General features: G+C 48.9%; 1 long non-coding RNA gene across 1 annotated transcript; it reads right to left on the reverse strand.

The window, feature by feature from the left end:
* Positions 1-282: 282 nt before the first annotated feature.
* LOC132540409 (uncharacterized) lies at positions 283-4013 on the reverse strand. Its single transcript, XR_009551597.1, has 4 exons — positions 3627-4013; positions 3125-3263; positions 2221-2350; positions 283-478 (listed from the first exon to the last, which is right to left on the reverse strand). It is a non-coding gene; the product is annotated as an uncharacterized LOC132540409 (long non-coding RNA).
* Positions 4014-7151: the final 3138 nt, after the last annotated feature.

Here is a 7151-nt window from a genome sequence, read left to right on the forward strand (position 1 = left end):
TCTCTGTGGCAAACTGGTCTCTGGTTCTGGTATGTCCTCCACTGGCTGCCATCCTCCGTGATGCTCCTGCAGATGTCACTGGCCCCACTGACATGTACCCCAGTGCCCATGGCATCCCTGTCCCCAGCCTGCTCATGTGGTCACAGGCCTGGGTACACAGGAGACTCATCCCAGCCAACATGCAGAGTTGTTCTAATGTTGCACCAGAATCAGTTCATTTAATTGTGGGAATAGCAGTGTGTCACCAGTGACATTAGGAAGGGAATATTTGAAAAACATGCATGAGATTCAAATTCTTTAATAGCTGCCACTCATCTTCAAACACTTATTATTTCCCTCACCTAGGATGGAGAGAGACCTACCCAGATCATCTCTCTGGTACATGTACTATCCTAGATCTACCTTGAGAACACTTATGGTTCTCTCCATCTCCGGCCAAGGCTTAACCTCCTGGACAGCAGTTGCCCTGTGCTGTTAGCTGTAAGAGAAAAAGAGTAACCAGCATGTCACAACTAGCACGTCAGAGCTAATAAATGACATAAAACCATGCCTTGGATTGAATGTACAAGAGCAGAAGTGCTAATCCAGAGGGGTTTCTCATGCTCTCGAGGGTTAATCACAGACCATTGCTTCCCTGACTGGGAAGCTTTGACCATCTGCACTTGGTGGAAAAGCAAGGGTGGCCAAAATGTGTACAGCTTGCCTAGTCTCCTCTCTCGTATCTGTGTCTTACAGCTTGGCTAGTCTGTCACATCTGTGCTAGCATTCTGTTTTATCTCTCTCACTCTCTCACTCTCTCACTCTCCCACTCTCTCTCTCTCTCTCTCTCTCACCCTCCCTCCTGCCAGCTTGAGGTAGACCCTCTGTGTTTCTTCCTAGAATGTCATCCAGGACCCATGGAGTTTTCATTTCTGAGGAAGGACTGGTTGCCTGTGTGTGTGTGTGTGTGTTGGCCAGGAGACAGGTGGGTAGTTACTTTGTGGTAGTGCAGCAGCTCCAGAGAAATTGGGAAGCTGAATCTGAGCAGATTTGACAACTCCAGAGTCTGTTTGAAGGCTGTTTCTGACAGAGTCAGGCATCCACCATGAGAGCAATTCCCTGCAGAGCTTGCAACTTTTCTGATCTTTCCCAAGGCTGCTCACTGGCCAAGTGCTCTGAGGCAGTCACCCAGGCTGTCCAGCTCTGCATGGACCTTCCATGAAGGATGCCGCAGCACCTCTGCTGGGCACTGCTTTTTACTGAAAACAAACTTGAGCAGAGCTAGGGACCCCTTTTCTCGCTACTTCCAGAAATCTCTATGCGCATAGAGTTAATAAATAGAAAAATCATGAGGTGCAATAGTTAGTTACCTTCCTGTTGGCATTGTCCAATCTTCATTTCTTTTAGATGCCCTGGCTGTGGTCAAGCACATCTGAAAGCTGTTGACACCAGAGCTGTGGGGAAGCCTCTATCACCCCTGTAGTTGCTACCTTGCTGCTTATGTTTGTCACCTGGGATGGAAGAAGTTCATAGGTGTGTTTATAATATCAGGCTTGATAATCACATGAGGTTCTTTCCCTAGAAGCAGCACCATGGGCTGAGTACTGTGGGCACTATTGGCTGGATCCCTGGTTGCACACCACACTCAGCACTGGGCCTGCAGCTCATACTCTGGTGTTCCTATTGGGTGCAGCTCTAAGCTTGCTCCCACTGGATGAAGGTAGACTGCAGGAGTCTGGGGGCTCCTCACTGCACTTGCTCCTCAGCTGCTCCCTGCCTGCACCTTCCTGCACACAGCTCCTCCAGGAGAAGGCAGGGTGTACAGAGCCTCTTTATTCACTCAGAGGGGAGCAGGGGCTGAACCCCACAGCACCCAGGTGTTCACCTTGCAGTGCCAGCTCTTTCTCTGTTGGGGAAGGTTCTCTGGTCCCCTGTTAGTGGGAAGAACTCACTCTATCAGAGTCAGGGGTTCATTTCTCTCTTCAGGTCTCTTTCCAAGCTGGTATGTGCTCCTGTGGCCTGCCTTCCACTGCCTGTTGTCCTAGTGACCCTCCTGCCAATGCCACTGGCCCCACTGTCAAGTGCCCTAAAGCCCATTTTCCTACTGTCCTGCCTGCTGGTACGGCCAGAGGCCCTGAGTGTGTCACCAGTGGTATGAGGAAGGAAATAGTAGAAAACGTGAATGAGATTTAAATTCCTAAGTTCCTTCCACATATTTTCAAAGACGTATATTTGTCTTACGTGTGAGAGAGAAAAATCTGCCCAGGCCACTACTCTGGCACATGTGATGTCAAGGATTGAATTTGGGAGCACTTACTGTTTTCTTCAACTCCATGCAAGACTCCACTTCCTGGCCTCCAGTTTCCATATGCTGTCATTTATAAGAGAAAAAGAGTGACCTGCATATCACAATCCTGCCAGAGCATGAAATGACATAAAGCCATATATTTAACTCAATGTGTAAAAGAAGAAGTGTAAATCCAGAGGAGTTACTTATGCTGTGAGATGAATGTAGACCCTTCCTTCACCAGCTAGGAAGGCTTAACTGTCTACACTGGTGTGTTGGACGGCCAGAAGGTGTACAACCTGCTCCTAGTTTCTTCATCTCTTTCTGGCATTAGGTCATCTCTCTTTCTCTCTGTCTCTGTCTCTGTCTCTCTTTCTCTCAGAGGCAGGCCCTCTTTACTCTTTCTAGGATGAGACCCAGCTTCATAGGAGTCCTTGTCTCTTAGGATGGCTTGTGTGTGTGCTGGCTGATATGCAGAAAGGTTGTTGGCTTTGTTGTGAAGGAGAAGGAGGTAGAGTGGGTAGCTGGATCTTAGAAAAGAGGACAAATCATGAGTTTGTGTAAAGCCCGTTCCTGACTGAATCATGTATCCAACACCCTAGGCATATTCTGCAGAGGTTGCAGCCCTCCTTATCTCTGCCCAGCATGCTCACCGGCCAAGCTCTCTATGGAGTCACCCAGGCTGTGCAGGCTGTTATAGGAGCTTCCATTAAGGGTGATTTAGCACCTGGCAGTGCAGTGTTTCCCACTGGTATTTAATTTGAGTGGAACTAGGGACCTCTGTTGGGGTTAATTTTAAGTGCGTTGTGCTCATGTCAATTGTTGAGAGACCAAAAAGATCATGAAATGCCATGTTACCTTCCTGTTGGAATTGTCCAATTTCCTCTCGTGCTGACTTTTGCTTGTGCTGAAGGGAACCAGGATGTTGGTGACCTCACAGCTGTGGGGAGGCCTCTCTCCCACCTGCTGGTGTCTCACTGCATAATCCCCTTCTCACCTGGCATTGAGCAAAGCCATGGGCATGTTTACCAGATCAGTGCTCATAACCTCCATGGTTTTTGGTGTTTTTTTTTTTTTTTTTAAGAAGTGGTACAACTGGCTGAGGTTGTGAGCACATTGCCTTCTACCCTGGGTGACTTGTCACAGTCAAAAGTGGGCCCACAGCTTATCCTCTGGGCACTCTTAGTCTGCATTGCTCAAGGCAGCCTCCCACATAATGAAGGCAGAGAGAAAGGCCCTCTTGAGGTCTTCAGAGAGGTGCAGGAGCTGAGCCCTCACAGAATATGTGGCCTTCCTGCACTGCAGGCTCTTTCTCTGTGGGGGAAATTCCAGTGGTCACTTTTCAGTGTGAAGAACTCACTCTAGCAGAGCCAAGTGTCCACTTCTAGCTCCAGGTCTCTGTGGCAGTTCCTCTCTGCTCCTCTGGCTTGTCCACCAATGCCTGCTCTCTTGGAAGTCACTGGTCCTACTGACAGGTGCCCTTCAGCCCCTGTTACCCTGGCCCCTGGCCTGCTGGTGTGGTCACAGGCCCAGCACACAGGAGACTCAATCCAGTCAGCATGCGGAATCATTTCACTGTAGGCACCAGAATCAACCCATCTAGTAGGGGGCAGGAGCAGTGTGTCACTAGTGAAGTTAGGAAGAAAATATTAGAAAAGCATAAATGAGATTTAAATTCTTTAATAGCTGCTAGACATCTTCAGAGATTTATTACTTGTCTAATGTGATGGAGAGAGACCTACACAGACAATCCCTGAGGCACATGTGCTGTCAAGGATTGAATGTGGAAGCACTTACTTTTTGGTCCAACTCCAGCCTAGGCTCCACCTCCTCTGCTGCAGTCCCATATGCTGTCATATATAAGAGAAAAAGAGGAACCTGCACATCACAGCAATCTTATCAGTGTTAGGAAGTGATATCAATACATTCATTTAACTGAATGTGTAAGAGTCCAAGGGCAAATCCAGAGAAGCTCTTAGATGAACACATACCCATCCCTTCCTCACCGGGAAGCCTTGACCGTCTACACTTTTGGAGAAGTGTGAATGGTGGTCAGAAGCTGTACAGCTTTGCTTGTAGTCTCTTCCTCACTGTGCCTGGTATATCTCCTCTCTCTCTCTGTCTCTCTATTTATCTATCTCACTCACTCTTTCTCTCTCAATCTCTATGTCTGTACCAAGGACTCTTGATTGTCCTCCCTGTGCAGATTCCAGGACCAGAGTAGGTCCTGGATCAGAAGAGGAGCTGAGTGAGTGTGTACTAATGGGGAGACTGGAGGATTGCTGTGTTCTGAGAATGAGTACCTGAGTTAAAATAAAACTCAAGGGTCTGTGTGAAAGCTGCTTGTGAGTCAGGATAAACCCTGTCAGCTGTGTGCTGCCCAGAGAACAGCCAGCCCTCCTGGACTCTGCCCAGGATGTTCTTCAGCCAAGTGCCCTGTGTGAGTCGCCCAGGGTCTACATGAAAACACTGTGTATCTGTGAGTGTTTCTGGATTCTTAAACTTGCTCATATTAGTGCTAACACACTAAAACTGCTAAGGCAGAGTTAGTCTGTTCTCTCCTCCAGTAATCGCTAAAAGGAGTCTGTGTAAGGCTGGACTGTTTGACAGACAAGACAGGTAACTGAGGAGGTACAGGGAACTGTCCTGCATGTAGGCTCTATTGGTTTGGTTTGAGATTCACACTGTACCTGGGCCACCTCCCAGTCAGAATAAAGGGATCAGAGGAGTATCCCCTAGACACTTACTGAGCAGGTCTTTGCTGAGGGTCTCCAGGTCCCTCTAATCTGGTGTGTCCTGTGCTGCAGATGATACTCCTGGGGGTGGGGAGGCAGACTGGCCACTGTCACAGGGTACAGCTAGCATCAGTCCGTCACCTGCTTCGCTCCAGAGCCCCAGCTGCTGGCCACACTGCCCTGCAAGTCCGCTGTTCTACAGGTCACTGTGTTCAAGACACCAGGTGTTGCACCCTGGTCCACACCACGGGGGGGAAGCTGCTGGTGTCTCTCTCCCTATCTATCTCCTCCTGCCTTCAAAGTTGCTATTCAAAAGAAAAATATATAAATAGGACCACCAGGATAGTGGGGGGGGGGTCATTGTGCAGGCATCAAGCCTGGTGGCAAGAAATTAAAGCGTAACATGGGAGTGGATGCCAAGCCCCTACAGGCTTGTATTGACTATATCTATATCAATACTTTTATTACATACATGCAACAAAAAATGGAGAGCAGAAAATAAGACTACTTCCAGGAGCAATGTGTAGCATTGTGAAGGAACCAAGACCCAGCAATGACCCGGAAGTACTGAAATAAAAAGTTCATACAATAAACTAATAGAATAAAACATAAAATATGCTTTAATCTAGTAACTTAAAAATAGAAATAGTAAAAACTAAGTAAAATAATGAAGTAAAATACCCCAAATGAAAAAAGTTAAATTGAACAGTAAATTTAAATAAAGAACAAAAATCAAACAGTGTTGGTGGCTGTCCCCCTGGTTAAGCACACACATTGCCACACGACAGTGTGTGTGGATCTGAGTTCCAGCTCCTGCTCCCCACCTGCAGGGAGAAGCTTCAAAATCTGTGAAACAGGTACAGCAGGTGTCTATTTCTACTTCTCTAATTTCCTCTCTTCTCTAAGTTTAAGTCTACTGAATAAAAATAAAATAAAATAATCACAAGACATGTAAGCTAAATGTGCAGAGCTGCTAGGCGGGTGATGAGGGTGTGGATTTCATAATCATCACGGCTCCCAGCTCTGGACTTGAATGTGGGAGTGGTCTTTGGAGGGGCTGCAGCACTTGCAGGGAGACCTGCAGATGAAGGGACAGGAAAGGCAGGGACCCCAGTTGGGGTTGTGGTGGTCTGCCTGGGTCTGCAGTCAGAACTTGAAGCTCTGAGGCCCTTCCTCATAGAGACCCCAGGGTTGGACTGGGCAGTGGCAGAGTGACCCTGGGCCACAGTCCCAGGAATGCTCGGATGGGTTAGGCTCAGAGCCTGCATCTTACTTATAATTGAAGCCAAGTCACTAGAGACTCTGGTGCCAGCAGCAGAAAGGCTTGAGTGAGCTGCCCCTCCAGACAGGATGGGAACCTTAGGACCTGCTCCCAGGGCACCAGAAGTGGTGACTCCAGATGGAGCAGTGGTGGTTTTCCTTCTGGCAGACCTGGCCGATCTGTGGTCCATCCCACCCAGGGCCCAAGATGTGGACAGGGCAGTGGGTAAGGACCCTGGGCCACAGTCAGCCCTGTGTTGTAGTCACTCAAGCTCAGATCCTGTAGCCTACTGATAAGGAAATTCAAGTCACTGGTGACTCTGGTGCCAGAATCAGAAAGGTTTGAGTGAGCTGCCCCTCCAGACAGATTGAGGGTATTCAAGGGACCTGCTCCCAGAGCACCAGGAGGAGTGACTAGATGGTGCAGTGGCAGATTTCCTTTTCCTGTCCTCCCTGCTGGCCCTGTGTTCTTTCCCATGCAGGGCCCCAGAGGAAGACAGGGCATTGGCTGAGTTACCCAGGGCCACATTCCCCAGAAGGCTGGCAGGGGTAAGGCTCAGACCCTGAAGCTTCCCAATAGGTGGCTGTATGTCTCTGGTGACTCTGTTGCCAGCACCAGGAAGGCCTGAGTGAGCTGCCCCTCCAGACAGGTTGACACTAAGAGAGGGACCTGTTGCCAGACCACCAGAAGGAGTGATGCCAGAGGGAGCAGTGGAGGATTTCCATTTCCTGGCATCCCTGCAGGCCCTGTGTTCATTTCCATGCAGGGTCCCAGAGGAGGCCAGGACAGTGGCTGAGTTACCCTGGGCCACAGTCCCTGGAATGCTGCCATGGCTAAGGCTCAGGGTTTGCAGGTTACTTATAGATAATTCAAGGCCCTGGTGACTCTG

This window comes from Erinaceus europaeus, chromosome 9 (genome assembly GCF_950295315.1).
Source record: "Erinaceus europaeus chromosome 9, mEriEur2.1, whole genome shotgun sequence".
Taxonomy (NCBI): domain Eukaryota; kingdom Metazoa; phylum Chordata; class Mammalia; order Eulipotyphla; family Erinaceidae; genus Erinaceus; species Erinaceus europaeus.